The following is a 17,348-nucleotide window of genomic DNA, read 5'->3' as shown; positions in this document are numbered from 1 at the left end:
TGGAAGTATACTAATGTGTCATAGCCAAAAAGAGTCTAAGGAGAGGTGTCCAGATGTCCCAGTGCCTTGGAGATGATCTTGGCCCAGATAAAGGAAATATGAATGAATCATAGACTTCAGGGAAGGATGTGTATTCTTGCTGGTATAGAAGCTGTGATAAATGACTACACCAATGGATGATGTTGATACCAGGAGAACCTGGTTGTGGTTTATGGAAATTCTGTGCTCCTTTCCCAACTCTTCTGTAATCTTAGAGCTATTCTAAAGTTAAATATTTGTTTAAAAACAAGTATAAAGAATCAGGGTGGTGGGAGAGCGAAGAGCTGGTGGACTTATAAATGAAGTCCAAGCAAGACCTGAAGTGCTTTCCTTTTATAGATTTCTTTGTAAAGCAAAGTGTGTAAAAGTTGTCACAATGGACAAATAAGTGAAATGCTTTATATCTTACAGTGGTTGGAATAATCACTGGCATAATTACAGAAAGCAGAGTGTGCCAATAGGTGTAGAAACAGGCCCATCAGGAATAATATGCAGAGGGCAAGATGACATGGGCTGCTCCAGGAAAGAAGACATCTGGTCTGCAACAGGAAAATTGGAGACACAAAAGCAAAAACCAACAAGGAGAAAACACCTGGTCATGGAGATGATGGAAGTACCAATGAGGCACCTCAGTCTCCTGTGGGGAAAGGGCCCAGCTGGTCCAACTGTTGAAAAAAAGTTTATCAGTATAGCTGAGGTTAAAAATTCTCAAAAAGTTGAACCCATGGCTTGTTGATGAAAAGAACTTGATTATCTCAACTACTTATCTTTTGGCTCAGAAGAACGTGAATTCCTTTCCAGAGACATAAGTAAATTATAAGAAGTCTGGAGGAAACACAGGTAATAAAGTGTATGCTGTTAATGAAGTTGTGGCAAGGATAAAAGAATGCATCTATGTATTGTTGGGTACTCACCTGCTCTGAAAGTTTGAGAGACCACAGCATGCTGGCATCTTAGCCTCTTCCTCAAGCACTCATTTCTCAGGTGCACTGAGTGCCATGTTTACTAAGATCGTTTGTAGGGATAAGAGCAATACTAGACTATACATCTCTAGACGAGAAGAGCCTTGCTTTTTTGCTGAATTACCATCACAACTTCTTCAAGTAGCTAGAGGTGAATTCTGCAACTTTGTTTAGTGTCAGTGATGACAAAATGGCTCCCGAGTACCCTCAGAAAGCGGCGTGAGAGGTGTGCTCTCACTGCCCTCACTCACTTGTGTTTAGACCTCTATAAACTGGATGGTTCTTAGTTCTTCTCTATACAAATAATATACTTTGAAGATGCTAAAGTAGAGCAGATTTGTCATTTGTTTTCTGTTTGGTTTTAAGCAGAGGAAGAAAACCATACTGGCTCTTTTTTCTTTTCTTTTTTCTTTTTTTCCATTTCAAAGTTTCTACAGAGCCATTCATGGGTGGACAACAGACAGACATGCTGTGATGTTTTATTGCCAGGTTGCTTTTGAATGCTGGTGGTTGTGCTCCTTTGACACAGCACATTTTTATAATATGTTTTAATGTTATACAACAAAATACTCTGATTCCTAGTGCCAAAGGTTCAGTTCAGTGTGTGTAACTCAACATGCATCAATTTGTACTCTGCCTCTCTCTCTTTTAACGGTGTTATAACAGCCTGTCCTTAGCAACTCATCCGTGCTGTTCCTAAGGCATTTTTCTTTGCTTAATTGCTGAAGAATGGTGGCTTATTTCATGGTCTTTGAATTCATGTTTAATGCATGCTTTAACATCATAGATACATTGCCATTTTGTATCTACAGTTATATCCAAATGTCAATTTTGCAGTTGTTTTTCAAATATTCAATAATTTTAAGTTAAAAATCCCAAGTAGATGTAGTGAAGACAGTTTTCCTTTGTGAACTGATTCTTTCCTGTTCTGTGACCTTGCTGCCCTTTGCACATGTTGCTTTATTTGTACCCCACATTGTAAATTATCTGGCCTTTAGCATTACAGTTTAGGGCTGAGGTGACTGTGCTTTGAAGACTGGCTTTGTGATGGAAAGTCCCTCATCTGCCAAACATAGGGCAGTGTGTCCTCAGGCCTCCTGAACTTTGATTCCACTAGGGAAACTTGATTTCGTGGCTCTGCGTCTCCTCTATTCTGAAGATTACTTCTCTGAATGGCACTTTTCTCCTCCTTCACTCTCTACTCTGAACTTGAATTTACTCTCAAAACTTCAGTACACATATCAATTCTTTATTTTGACCTCTGAGAACCAACTTTGGGTAGCAGATGAGTGGATTTGCTTCATTTTGTTTTAGCCCCTCTGGCCTTGCATTTCTCTACCCTCCCGTCTCACGCCCATGTTAGGTCTTTGAACTTACTTTCTTGTTGGACTCCTCTTCTGTACTTTTACTGTCACTCCCTTTAATGCAGCTCAGGGCTCAGCTTACGTTTCAGGTCCTTATTGGAAACTGTCTTATCTAAAGTTACACTCTCACCTCATATTCTTCTGGTCACAACTTGCTTATTTTTTTTGTACTATTCTAATAGTGTGCTTATTAGAATTTATTGTCCATATTTCCATTACATCAAAAACAGTTTTCTTTTTTTCTACTATTTTTTTCACATTTTTAAAAATATGTATTCTCTCATATATTACATCCTGACTGTAGTTTCTCTTCCTTCCTCTCCCCCAAGTTCCTCTCTCAAACCTCCCCTTTACCCCAAATCCACTCATACTTCATTTTCCATCAGAAAAGAGAAGGCCTTCCAGGATATCAACTATACATAGCATAACCAGTTACAATAACACTAGGCACATGCCTTCGTATCAAGGCTGGGCAACACAACCCAATAGGAGGAAAAGGGTCCCAAAAGCAGACAAAAGAGTCAGAGACAGCCCCCTGCTTCCACTGTTAAGAGTCCCACAAGAACACCAAGCTATATAACCATAATATATATGCAGAGGACCTAGGTCCGACCCATGCAGACTCCCTGATTGTTGCTTCAGTCTCTGTGAGCCCCTATGAGCACCGATTAGGTGATTCTGTGGACTGTGTTCTAGTGGAGTCCTTGATCCCTCTGGCTCCTACATTTCTCTCTCCCCCTCTTCTGCTGGATTCCCAGAGCTCTGTCTAATATATGGCTGTGGGTCTCTGAATTTGCCTCTATCAGTTGCTGGATGAAACCTCTCTGATAACAATTATGCTAGGCTCTGGTCTAGTATAGCAGAATATTATTGGGCATCATTTCATTAACTCCCCCCACCCCAGTCCTGTGTGGTTCTATCCTAGGTCTCTGGGCTATCTAGCTTCTTGTTACTGGGCTTCCAAGCAGTGTCAATCAAGCATGGGCTCCATCTTGTGGTTTGGGTCTCATATTGGAATAGTCATTGATTGGCTACTTCCACAAGTTCTGTGCCACTTTTACCCAAGCATATCTTTCAGGCAGGACAAATTATAGGTCAAAGATTTTGTGGCTGGGTTGCTGTCCCAGTTCTTCCATTAGAAGCCAGACTGCTTACAGAAGAGGGCCAGTTCAGGCTCTGTATCCCCCATTACTAGGAGTCTTCTTTATGGTCCCTCTCATAGATTCTAGGGAGTTTCCATTGCACTAGGTTTCAACTTCACCCACGAAAATGTCCTCCATTCCAGTCATCTCTCTCATCACTCTTTTTTTCCATCCCTCCTCCCACCCACCTGATCCCTCATGTTCTCAACCTCACTTGCCCCTAGTCCACTTGTGAAATTTCTATTTTCCCTTCCTGGGGAGATCCATGCACCCCTCCATGAGCCCTTCCACTCTCACCAATAGACAGGTCACCCAGACAAAAACCGGAAAGAGAAATAATGGAGCTAACAGGTATTATGAACCAAATGTACCTGATAGATATCTACAGGACATTTCATCCAAACACAAAAGAATATACCTTCTCAGTACCTCATGGAACCTTCTCCAAAATTGACCACATACTTAGTGTCAAAGCAAGTCTCAACAGATACAAGAAAATTGAATTAAGTCCTTCTGTCCTAGCAGACCACCATGGATTAAAGCTGGATTTCAACAGCAACAGAAATAGCAGAAAGCCCACAAATTCATGGAAACTGAACAACTTTCTATTGAATGACTACTGTGTCAAAGAAGAAATAAAGAAGGAAATTAAAAACTTCCTAGAATTCAATGAAAGGAATGCACAGCATACCCAAACTTATGGGACACAATGAAAGCTGTGCTGGAAGGAAAATTAATAGCACTAAATGCCTACATCAAGAAATTGGAAACATCTAATACTAGCAACTTTACAGCACACCTGAAAGCTCTAGACAAAAAGAAGCAAACACACCCAAGAGGAATAGACAGCAGGAAATAATCAAACTGGGGGCAGTTTTGTTTCTTTCTTCTCCTCCCTCCCTCCCTCCCTCCCTCCCTCCTCCCTCCCTCCCTCCCTCCCTCCCTCCCTCCTTCTCTCTCTCTGTTTCTTTCTTTCTTTCTTTTGTTGATCACTATATTTCCTTGTTCTAAAACTGTGCTTACATTACTTGTATTTTTTTGAATATTGAACAAAATTTACCTATATTTGGTTTTTTTTCTCCCATCCCAGAATCTGCTTGGCATATTTAGCATCTGTAAACAACATAATGCTTTTGGTGTTGATATGGTAACAGGTCACTTGTCTTCAGCTGCCTCTTCCCCTGTAGGAACCTCTAGGAAATGTACTTAGGTGGCTAAGATCTATTCATATAATGATCTTCGTAACAAAAGTCACTGTACCTAAATTAGTGATGGGTTCAGCAGATCACACTAGTTAAAGGAGCTACAGTTCAACATTGCCAGGGTAGGAAGCCTAAGGAAACCACTACTCAAGTAAAGCCAAGATCTTGATTTATGCCAAGGTAAAGAAATTTAGAGTGAGTCAAAATAGGGAACACGTTTGACTTACTAAGAAGAGGTTTACTAAGTAAAGTATGGTGTATTAAAAAAAATACATGCTTAGTTGTAAAAGTGGGCAATGAGATACGCACATGCATGCACTTAAGACAAAGTAGGTGGGGAAAGCCCCCAGGCATCAACACAACACAAAGAACTACAGGCAACTAATGAATGCCTGCCGAGAGTGGGAGAAATCACCTTCTCCAGAGAAGAGTACACTGATTGATTATTCAATACCAAATGGTCATCCTTAAAAAAACACACAAGTAACATTATACAACTGGAGAGGGTTATATTTAGGAATACATATGTAAATTCCTGTACCTATATGCATGTAACAACAATCAGTGAAAAAAGAGGCCATGAATTTGAAAAAGAGCAAAGAGGGAGGGTCTGGAGGGAGAAAAGGGAAGGGAGAAATGACACAATTCTGTTATGATCTCAAAAACTAAAAAAGGAAAAGTATAAGAGTATGCACTCCAGAAGAAATAGAGTATCGTAGGAGAGAATCACACCAGAGTCTGTAAAGAATAGCACAGGCACAACTTCTGTGGCTTCTGGAGCTTCGTTACTTAAAGAATGTAACCTATATCCAAGTCCAAAGAATGAAATAGGGTGTATTGAAAAAAATATTATATAAAATCTTCTTTCATGATGAGACTGAAAATTGGTTTATTGGTTTATGAAGTGTTTTATGCTGGTTTACAGATAAGGACAGAATGAAGAAATGATGAAAAGAGATAAATAAAGGTCAGAGGGATCCTTGCCATACATAGGGCACAGGGAGGTCAAGATACTTGCTTTGTCTGTAAATATGGTTTGTGATTTTGTTTGTGAAATTTTCTCAGAAAAATAACAGGTTTACAGATGAGAAAAGAGTAAGATTATGTCCAAAGGTCATATACATTTTGGCCTATAATGTGGTTAATTATCCATTATAACCCTTATTTAAAATATCTCACAGAATGAGAATAGCATCTCATGTTAGGTCAACCGTTGAAATTCTTTTCTCTTAGCCAGTGAGAGGTGAGAGACATTTCTTTTCCTTTTCAAGTGCCTTTAGTTTACCCTGTTTTCCTTCATTTTAAAAAAGTATTTTATTTTATATGTGTGTTGTGCTGAGCTGTGGTGTGTGTGTGTGTGTGTGTGTGTGTGTGTGTGTGTGTGTGTGTGTGTGTTATGACTGTGTGGTATGTGTGTGTGTGTAGTGTATGCTGGTACTTGGGGAGGCCAGAAGAAGTCAGATTCTTTTCAGCTAGAGTTATAAGTGGTTGTGAACTCATGTCCTCAGCAAGAGTAGTTTGTGGTCTTAATTGCTGTGCCATCTTTCCAGCCCTGTTTTTCTATACTAGCTCAAATTCAGAGGAAGTCCTTATGATCAACCTAATCCCAAGGGTCTTGTCTTTGACTCAGATGACTTATTTATTCTTTAATGTGTTGACTTTTATCTCCTGTGTTGATTCAAACCAGCCACCAATATCGTATAGTTGAAGAAATATTGCTTTTCCACAGACAACTATGATACTTTCTGGTTTCCAACCCTAGCATTAGTCCAATAGAACCCATAGTTCCACAGAATGGCAGGTAAACTCAATGATTTCAGGCAACTGATTCTTGACTCGAGGCTGGGAGGCCTCATTGTGGTCTTATGATCCACTGCCAGTGGTTACTAACCTAGATCATGTATACAGATGGCTGCATTCCAACCTATCCCTACTAGTCTAGACCTGTGATGCAAAGCAAAAAAGGGACATTTTCCCAGAATCTCTGCTTATCTCCAAAGCAAGGTTAGTAACACTGGCTGCCTGTAGCTTTGGTACAGGGCAGCAGACAGATGATCCATGTAAACATCATAGCTTTCACCATTATTTTTCCTACTTTTAAAAAGAAGTCTCAGCTCCTTGAAGCAAACATTGTCCCAGAGCTCCAGGTATACTTGCCTTCACTGGAGTGTTGATGCTACACCCTGCACACAGGAAGTCTTCTCTCTTCTTAGGTTTAGTATGGAGAGTGCATCTTAGTATTCCTTATGAATTGTCCTGTCCTCTTACTCATGATACTCAGCCTAAGCTGATGTAGACACTACCTTCTGGCTTGCATTTTGTGTGCTCACATTCATTAAGTACCAAAAAGAAAGGGTACCATTTGTCAATCACTTTAATAGAGGCTGACTGCGTAAGAAGGACCTTCTTCACTTAGAAACTTCTCATTCATTGAGCTACAGATTGCTGCAGAGATTAATTGTAAGCCTAGAAGCTCTTTAATGGAGGGCATCTAATACCAGCTGGGCTGAGTCCAGCATGATGCTTTTCATGTGCCTGTCACGCTAATTATTCTATCCCTCTCTCCCTTTCTCCCACCCTCTCTTATTTCTGTCTTTCTTTCTTTTGTAGTACTGAGGCTTGAACCCAGGGTCTCATAAACACCAGCCAGTAGTCTATCCCTGAATTAAAGCCCCAGCCTTCTTTTTACTTTATTTATTTAGAAATGGGGTCTCACTTTGTTGCTCAGGCTGGCCTTGAACCTATTTTGTAGCCCAATCAGTCCTTGGATTTGCAATTGTCTTACTTTGGGCTCCTGAATAGCTGAAATAATGGGCTTGCTCCATCAGGTTAGGCTCCACAGAATTATCTCAGGACTTTCATAATCCTCTACCATGGATTTATACATAGTAAAAGTTCTGTAAATCTAATTGTCTAAAAGTAAGTAGAATTGCCAAGAAAGCATGCACAGTAATTTAAAATGACAATTATAAGAATAATTTAAAATATGAAACTGCTGAAAGTCTGCTAACTCAAAGGAAGATTCTTAATCTAGTCAGTTCTTATACAAAGAAAATAATTTGTCTGAGACTGTGCTCTTGATAGCTATCAATACTTTCAGGAATATTTCCAGAAAGTTAAGGCTCCTAGGATCCTCTAGGCAGGAAATGGCAGCAAGAAGAGTGCTTGCTCTTTTAGACAAGGAATGTGGGCAGAAGGTGCCCATTGCCAGCTAGATCCCACCACCCTGCAGGTTTGTGGCCTGAACAGTGACTCTTGCCATTGTCCTCGAATATCTGATCCAGTGAATTGGTGAGCTGGGAGCACAGTATGGTGATGACCAAGTTTGCTAAAGGAGATTTGTTGAGGCTAATTACCCAGTTTGCAGATTTCCTAATCCATTCAGTCAGGCCCAGTATTAAAGGAAAAACAAATCAGTGACAATGGTTTTGAGTCACCTATAGGAACCTGGATCACCTATAGAGAAGTTTGCTAACTTGGGGGAGAGAGAAATGTATCTTTAAACTCTGTGGAATGCTATCAAAGGAAAAGAAATAATCAAACAGACACATCTGGGGAAAGTAATTTTCACCTTTATCACTAGCAATGAGTTTTACCCAAAGAACTGTCATAAAAACTCTCCCTTCGGTGTTCTTCCCTCACTTAGGCCCATAAACATGCTGCTTCTGTTTAAGAAATAAGGAAAACGTTTGGTAATGGAAAATTCATTTATTTATTTATAGTATGTTAAAGGGAGGAGGTCTACTTACCAGTCCCCCCATATATATATATATATATATATATATATATATATATATATATATATATATACACACCCATCATATATACTACAGAAAGCCATTAGATATAGACAGACCACAAGTGAAAATTAGCTTGGAAAAATGTTAAGTGACTCTTTCTGGACCTCAGGCTGCCTTCACCATCTCTATTCCATTACAGAACCAGCTTTTATTTATATATGGGTAGAGGGAATGGGGACTGAAAGACAATCCACCTTTTAAATTTAATTTCAATGTAATTATATAATCCCCTCCTCCCTCACATTCTTCCTATCCCTCCCATACAACCCTGTTCCCTTTCTAAGTCAGTCTCCTCTTCTTTAACCATTGCTGTTTATATATATATATATATGTATATATATATATATATATATACATTAAAATGAGCAAATACATAAATGTAATGTGCTGAGTCTCTTCAGTGTTGCCTGCATGTGTATGATTCTAGGGTTAACTGCTTTTGACAGGAAACCAATCAGGGGACACACACCTGGGGTAAACTAATTTTTTCTTTCTCAGAAGTCCTTAATTGCTTGAAGCTCCTTTTCTAGAGGTAGGGACTCCTTGATATTTCTTCCAACTATGTTGAAATGTTGATTGGCATGGTTATTGTTCTAGTCTAGTTTAGGTAGATATGTTGTTGCTAATTCATGGATATGATGTTCTTGTCACAGCTAGAAGGTATAATTTCACAGCAGACTTCTTGGTCCTTGGCTCTTACAATCTTTCCACTTGTTCTTCCAAGGTGTTCTGTGAGTTAAGGCAGGAGGTATGTTATCAGTTGAGATTGGGCATCCCGTGATTCATTTTGACTAGTTGTGGCTTTCTGTAATGGTTTTCTTCTGCTACAAAAAGAAGCTTCTTTGATGATGGATGAGATCTTCACTTATCTGTGGGTACAAGTATAAGTATTTAGAATAGTTAGGAATTACACTAGTTTAGGGAAAAAGTGGCAAGTAAGTTCTCTTGATTCTATGGTCTTTCTTGTCACTGGTAGCTGGCTGATTTTCCAGTGTGAGGTACAATTTCCCTTCTCTCAGACAAGCCTTAAATCCACTTACATGGCTTTTGGTTACAGCCAATATAAAAGTGTCACTACTGAACCATTGTGGATATGTTTCCAGCAGTCATTGTTGTAGTTCATAGACTTTGCATCCTATGGTTCAGTCTAATGAATGTTCCTCTCCCTTGGGTAGCACCCTCTGATCCTATGTGAAACAGTTCTCAGGAATAAACTTTCTGGTCACTTCTAGCCCAATTAGTTGATGTACTTTGTCCAACATATATCATATCTCCATCAATAGGGACTTACTCTCTATTTCTGAGAGAGAAGCAAGGCCAATGATAATTGGGAGTCTCTTGGATTTTTCTTATCAACAATTCAAGAGGAGGTTTGTCATGAATGCTTGGCAATGAGATTTGTGGTAGATAATCTGTAGCTTGTGGAGAGAGCATTTCTTCCCCAAATTGTGCAATTTTAGGGGAACTATGAAATAATGATCACCTATGTCTTTTCCAGTTTCCTTAGTGCCGCTTATTCTTCCCATCTCCCTCTGCTATATTGTCCTCCCCCCTCCCTCTCAGTTAAAACATCCCCCATTTTTGTCATCTCCCACTTCATCGCACCCATGTCCCATGGTTCCTCACTCTAGGGAGTATCTTCCAACTTGGTCTCTTTTACATTTCTGGTTTCTCTAGGTTTTATGCTCATGTCTAAAAATTTGGGACTAGGAATAAAAAATAAGAATAAGACTCTTGTCTTTTGTGGTTTGGGTTACCTCAGTCAGTATGGTGTGTTCTAGTTTTATCCATTTTGCCTCCAAATTTCATTATTTCCTTTTTCTCATAGCTGAATAGCATTCCATTGTGTAAATGGACCACAATTTTATTATCCAGTCATTAGTTGATGGCCATTTATGTTGTTTCTACTTTCTAACGATTGTGAATTGAGCATTAATGAAGAGAGTTGAGTATGCTATAGATATCGCTCTATATAAATAAAACACTGGCCAGTAGCCAGACAGGAAGTATAGGCAGGACTAACAGAGAGGAGAATTGAGGGAACAGGAAGGCAGAGGGGGACGCTGACTGCAGCTGCCGCCAGGACAAGGAAGATGTAAGGTACCAGTAAGTCACGAGCCATGTGGCAAAGTATAGATTAATAGAAATGGGCTGAATATAAGAGTAAGAGCTAGACAATGATAGGCCTGAGCTAATGGCCAAGCAGTTTAAATAACATAAACATCTGTATGTTTATTTTATAAGTGGGCTAGGGGACTGCAGAGGCTTGGCAGGACCTGGAGAGAAAACTCTCCAGCTACATGAGTAAGTATCCACAGAGTAGGATGTTAAGTCCTTTGGGCATTGCCAAAGAGGAGTACTGATGGATCACATGGTATGTTTACTTTTAGCCCTTTGAGGATGCTCCACACTGATTTCCAAAGTGGCTACCACAATCTGTAATTCTACCAACAGAGAATGATGGCTCCCTTTCCCCTTCTTCCTCATCAACATTGTTGTTAGTTATTTTCTTGCTCTTAGCTATTTTGATTAAGGTGAGATTAAATATCTAAGATGTTTTAATTTAAATTTCCCTAATTGCTAAGTACTTTAACGATTTTCCAAGACATTTCTCATTTTGAAAGAGAGTATCACAATTTTGTGGGCTAAAAGATCTCTAGTGGTTCTGGCAAAGTTCTTTGTGTCTTGTCCAGTCCTTTCTCAGGTATTGAGGGAAAACATTTTGTATCTTTTCTCTGAAGGTCACCTTTAAGCTCAGATTCTTATATGACTGTTAAAACACATTGTTTTGCAAATGAAGGAATGTGACAATCTACTAGCCAAAGAGAAGGATGGGGAGTGATGCCTCTTTTGATTCTGTTTTCTCCAACTTGAGACCATTGCCATCTGGCTGTGAATGGTGTTCAGAGTGTAGTATTTCTCAAAGTGTGGTCCTCAGGTCCACATAATCCCATCATTTGGAACTTGTTAAAATGCTAGTTCTTCTAGAAAGTATCATCCTGAGTGAGGTAACCCAGACTCAGAAAGACAAACATGGTACATACTCACTCATAAATGGGTAGTAGATGTAAAGCAAAGGATAATCAGACTACAATCCACAGCTCCAGAGAAGCTAGGAAACATGGAGCACCCTAAGAGGGACACATGGATCGCCTTGGGAATCGGAAACAGATGAGATCTCCATGAGTAAACTGGGGATGAGGGGAGAAATAGAGGGAAGGGGATAGGAAATGAGAACATGAAGGAACAGATGGTCGAGCTGGGGGAGGGATAGAGTAGGAGAGTAATGAAAAGAGATATCCTGATAGAGGAAGACATTATGTGGTTAGGGAGAAACCTGATGCTGGGGAAATTTCCAGGAATCCACAAGGATAACCCCAGATTAGAGTACTAGCAATCAGTGGAGAGGGTGCCTGAGCTGGCCTACCCCAGTAATCAGATTGGTGAATACCCTATCATCACAGAGCCTTAATCCAGTAACTGAGGGAAGCAGATGCAGAGATCCACAGCCAAGCACCAGGCCAAGCTCTGGGAGTCCAGTCGAACAGAGGGAAGAGGGGTTCTATGAGCAAGGGTGGAGTGGGGGTCAAGACAGTGATGGAGAAACCTACAGAGACAACTGAACCAAGCTCATATGAACTGACAAACTTTAAACTGACAGTGGTGGAACCTGCATGGGACCAGACTAGCCCCTCTGCATATGGGAGATAGTTGTGTAGCTGTGTCTATTTGAGGGGCCCAAGGCAGTAGGATCAAGATCTATCCCTTTCCAGAGCTGGCTTTCTGGAGCATGGTGGGACGCCTTGCTCACCCTTGATGCTGGGGGAGGGGCCTGGTTCTACCTCAACTGAATATACCAGGCTTTGCTGGCTTCCCATGGGAACCCTTACCCCTTTGGAAGAGGGGATGGGCGGTGGGTCAAGAAGGAAGGTTGGGGAGGGGAGTGGGAGGAGGGATGGGAGGGGTATCTGTGGTTGGTATATCAAATGAATAAAAAAAATTCTTAAATTTAAAAAGCTAGTTCTTAGATGTTACTGCAGAATAGTCATAGAATAAGGTTTTTTTTTGTTTTTATTTCTCAAATATATTGGTAGAAGCAACCATTAGGCAGGTTCTGCAAAGGAGGAGAATCATTGCATGGGTTTCAGAGGATATTTATGACATTCTTAGCTTTTTGGTTAGTGGTCTGTTAGCTCATTCCAAAACGTTTTACCTGATTGTAAAGCCAGACATGGAAGTGTAGCTGAAGTTTTTCTGTGTCCCACCTGGCCTGTGGTCAGGACAAATCTCTCTCACCCACCAGTCCCACAGCCCTCAGACCCAAGTAAACACACAGAGGCTTATATTATTTAAAACTGCTTGGATGTTAGCTCAGGTCTACCACTGACTAGCTCCTACACTTAAACTCAGCCCATTTCTGCTAATCTATAAATTGCCATATTTTCTGTGGCTTTACCTGTGTGCCATTACATGCTGCTCCCTAGATGGTGGGCTGGCATCTCCTGAATCAGCCTTCCTCTTCCCAAAATTCTCCTAATCTGCTTATCCTGCCTTACACTCCCTGCCTGGCTACTGGCCAATCAGCATTTTGTTAAACTAGTGTACAAAAACATTATTCCATAGCATTTCCCCTTTGCTGTTTAATTAAAAAGAAAGGGTTTAGGCCAGGCAGTGGTGGCCCATGCCTTTAATCCCAGCAATTGGGAGGCAGAGGCAGGCGGATCTTTGTAAGTTCGAGGCCAGTCTGGACTATAGAGCAAGATCCAGGAAAGCTACACAGAGAAACCCTGTCTCAGAAAACCAAAAAAAAAAAAAAAAAAAAAAAAAAAAAGGAAGGTTTTTAACTTTAACATAACAAAATTATGACAAAACAGTTATCAAGCAAGAATTACATTTACAATATCATTTACAATATCTAGTCTACTTGTATTTTGTAAAATTAAAGAAAAAATTTTCTATCTACCCTTATATTTGTGAGTCTAAGTTTTCATATCTAATTTATCTTTTATCATAACCAAGGAAAATTGTAACTATCTAGTCTTCAACTACATCAAAGATCTCAGAATGATACAACATTACCTAAGTAAACAGAAAGAGCATTGTAAGCAACTTCAGAAAATCTAAAATCACAGAGACAGCTGCCTGCCTAGACAGTCATTCAAAGTTCCTCTGTAACATTGGGGCATCCATCTTTAGCCCATAGGCCTAGTCTCTCAGTCATTTTTTTTCTCTGTGTTCTGTAGAATGTCTGGCAGTTTCTTTTGTAAAGCAGGAATCTGAAGGACCATTTTGCCTTGCAAAGTTCAGTGGTCACCTTCCTATTGGTCCTGCATGTCCAGTCGATACAACATTTTGTCAAGCAGTCCAGGCAAGAACAGTTTCTTGACCAAATGGCTATTTTTGCCAAGAAGATAGACTTCACATGGTGTGTCTTCGATGCCCATATTTCTCTTTGAAGTAAATTGGTGCTGCCATGAGCAGACATGTCTCACTGTCCAGAAAGTCTAAGTTTTTAAAACATTTTAAATGCCATATTCTGTAGGTCTTTGAAGTGTCTGAAGATTACCTACCTAAATGAATTATATCTATGTATATCTAGAAAACTTAACATGACTATAAGTTTGACTATCATAGAATACTAATTATTAATCTGTATTTCTTAGTTATCTAATACAATTTAACATGTTTTTAACATTAATACAATTTAATTTGTGGAAACAAAATGAGTTACATAAATATAATACCTTAAACAAGAGTAGAAATATATATATATATATATATATATATATATATATGTGTGTGTGTGTGTGTGTGTATATATATACACATATATATATAATAACAAAATTAACTTTAAATTTGTATCAGTAAACTAAAATCCATAGCAATGTAAAATATTTCAAAAAAGTTGTTCCTCTTTAAAAGAAGATTCAATAATCTACCCTTTCATCCTATCATATCTATACTATCCCCATTTCTTCTTTAGAAAGAGATTGACTATGACCAATAACAATTTGCAACCAACAAAGACAAACATCCATGATCCATTTTTTTTGGAATGTGGGCATAGTTTTCTAGGCTACTTCCTGCTGATAATGGGTGCTGTATTCTTATGGGGATCCTGAGAAAATTAAGAATTATGATCAAGTCCTGACTGGAATAGTCTGTGAGCCTGCATTGTCTGAGCCAGTTGCCTTGAAACCTTTCTGGATATTGGATCATCTGGGCCATGGTGTCATTGGAGACCTTTCAGGGGGTCTTGACTGGTCAAACCATATTAGCCTGGAAGCAATCTACAGGTTCTCATCTTCTGTGGAAACAAAAGCAGAACCTCTTTTCCAAAGCAATTTATCCTTAGATATAAATTTTTGAAATCAAGATACCTTTAAAATATACATATTGATTTGACTCAGTAGTTTTTACAATCAAATGTCTCTTTGCAGTTAAAAATCCTAAAGACAATGCAATCCAGATTCTATGTGTGATTTTCATCTTTATGTGGCTTATTTTTTATATTACTTTTACTTTCTCTTTAAAGACTTCATTTTTTTAAAACTATCTATTTATTTATATAACTATCTATCCTCCTTTTCTTTTTCCTTTTCCTACATATAATTTTACACACAGTGTAAACTGTTTAGTGGTTTGTTTTACCTGAAGCTGTTTTATTGTGAATCTATTGCTTTAAACTGTAGATGACTAGGACTGAAATGGCAGCTTTGGCTGCTGACTCCACCCACCTCAGCTTTCTAACAGCTTTCCAACATGGTGGAACTATGTTTACCACTAGCTCCGGGGGAAAGCATGCTATCCACCGACTCTGGGAGGCAGTGGGTCTATACTTCCATCCAGCAGTGTGTAGCCCAAAAACCTCTTTTTTTTTTTAAACTAGCAAAAGCTAAATCTACCATACAATGTGCTGGTGGTTTGCAGATGCCACTGTGTACAGTGGCAGGAACCTGCCATACTGTAGCTCAAGCCCACATGCCACGACGTCTCTATATCACAGCTTTCCTGAGAGATACAACTAGGAAGCTGCTCTTGACTCCATTTTAGAACCCTTTTTAAAAGCTTTCTCAGGTTTTGGGTGGAAATTCTTACCCCATGTCTGGGCACCATTTGTAGCTGGAAGATTTCCTGTATCCTGGCCTGTCAGTGGTTGGGACAAATCTCTCCCACTCTCATCCCCGAAGTAGACACACAGAGGCTTATATTAATTAAAAAGGCCTGGCCATTAGCTCAAGCCTACCACCTACTAGCTCAAGCCTACCACTTAAACTCAGCCCATTTCTGCTAATCTATAAATTGCCATGTTTTCCATGGCTTTACCTGAGTGCCATAACATGCTGCTCCCTGGATGGCTGGCTGGCGTCTCCTGAATCAGTCTTCCTCTTCCTAGAATTCTCCTTGTCTGCTTATCCCACCTATACTTCCTGCCTGGCTACTGGCCAATCAGTGTTTTATTAAACCAGTGTACAAAAGCATTATCCCACAGCATAGAAGTGGACAATGAGTGAAACTAGCCCAAGATGGTTTGGCTGTGAATCTGCAACATTTCTACCCTCCATGGTCTGGTAGTTTTAAATGTTGAGAGTTTCAAACCTGAGACAAATGGTTGAGATACTTTTTTAACATATCAAAGGAGACTTGGCTCCCAGATTCTCCCAGGATCTCTCAGCCTCTATCTGTTACAGAGTGTGGTTGGCATGCCCCCACCCTCTACCCCCAAACTCTCTAGCCAGAGGTTGGCCAGCCTGCCCTTTCCCCAGAGGCTCTTCCCTATATAGTCTAGCCATTTTAGTTGCCCACCCCTTTTTTACCTTTTGAGCTCTTGCTTGCTGCACCTGGCTCCCCTATCCCTCTACCTCCCCCCGCATCTCCTCACATGGTTCAGGGTCAAGTCCACTCTGGACTCTCTGCCTCTGGCTATGCTCTCCCTTTTGTCTACAATAAACTTTCTCATCCACCATACCTAGGACCTTTTTCCTTCTTTTTTTTTTTCATTTACTAAATAGTCAACCAGTCTTGTAGAATCTTTAAAATTGATGTGCTTTTGATCCCCTAGGGACTTCAGCTCAGAATACAGAACTGAATGAGATAACAGTATTTTAGGTAACTATCAGATACATAACTGTTTTCTCTATTATTCTCCCTCATTACAGGTTTGACCCACAGAAGACAAGAACTGTTTTCAAGGCTAGTGGTCTCTAGAGGTCATGTTGTCAGGGTTTTGGAGGTTCCTGCAGAAATCATGAAATACCTAGCAGCTGTACTATAGGCAATCCCAAAAATCTTCCAAGTCTGGCCCAAGACTGTATGATCAGAGTTAAAGGAAATGCCAATTGAGAAAAACCAAAGAAGGGCACTTACTTAAGTATAAGCAAAGCTCTGTGTTGTTGAACAATAGAAATCAAAGTTCTCAAAACAGAGATTTCCACTACAAAGTCCAAGAATGTGCACAATGCTGAAGGTTTTAAGATAATACTCTTTGTGATCTTGTCCTTTATATGCACAGTAAGACATTGTATTGTCATTATATACATCAAGGACAAGTCAAGGCCTATATAGTCTAATATTAGCCAATATCAAGAGTTCATTTTCAGTTCTTTAAATATTTCACATTTATGTAGCTCTTGGGCAGGTAAGGCTATATTTCTATGGCTATCACTCATTGATGGGAATATTCTAGAGGGTCAGAAAATAGATAATCAGTTATATAAAAGTTGTAGGACCAACTAAACCCAAAGAACTCAGCTTTGAAAATAACATGTCATGGTTTAAAAATTGGCTCAAAAAGCCTAAAAATTTACCTTCCACTGCAAGTTTTCATATACCTATC

The 17,348-nt window shown here is 39.6% G+C and overlaps 1 pseudogene; it reads left to right on the top strand.

Annotated features, from left to right (window-relative positions):
* The first annotated feature begins 400 nt into the window (after positions 1–400).
* On the top strand, positions 401–1,224 carry LOC114702956 (annotated as a pseudogene).
* Positions 1,225–17,348: the final 16,124 nt, after the last annotated feature.

The sequence above is a fragment of the Peromyscus leucopus genome, chromosome 4 (genome assembly GCF_004664715.2).
Source record: "Peromyscus leucopus breed LL Stock chromosome 4, UCI_PerLeu_2.1, whole genome shotgun sequence".
Classification (NCBI taxonomy): domain Eukaryota; kingdom Metazoa; phylum Chordata; class Mammalia; order Rodentia; family Cricetidae; genus Peromyscus; species Peromyscus leucopus.
The sequence above is the reverse complement of the archived record's forward strand: the minus strand, read 5'-3'. Positions and strand labels throughout refer to the sequence as shown.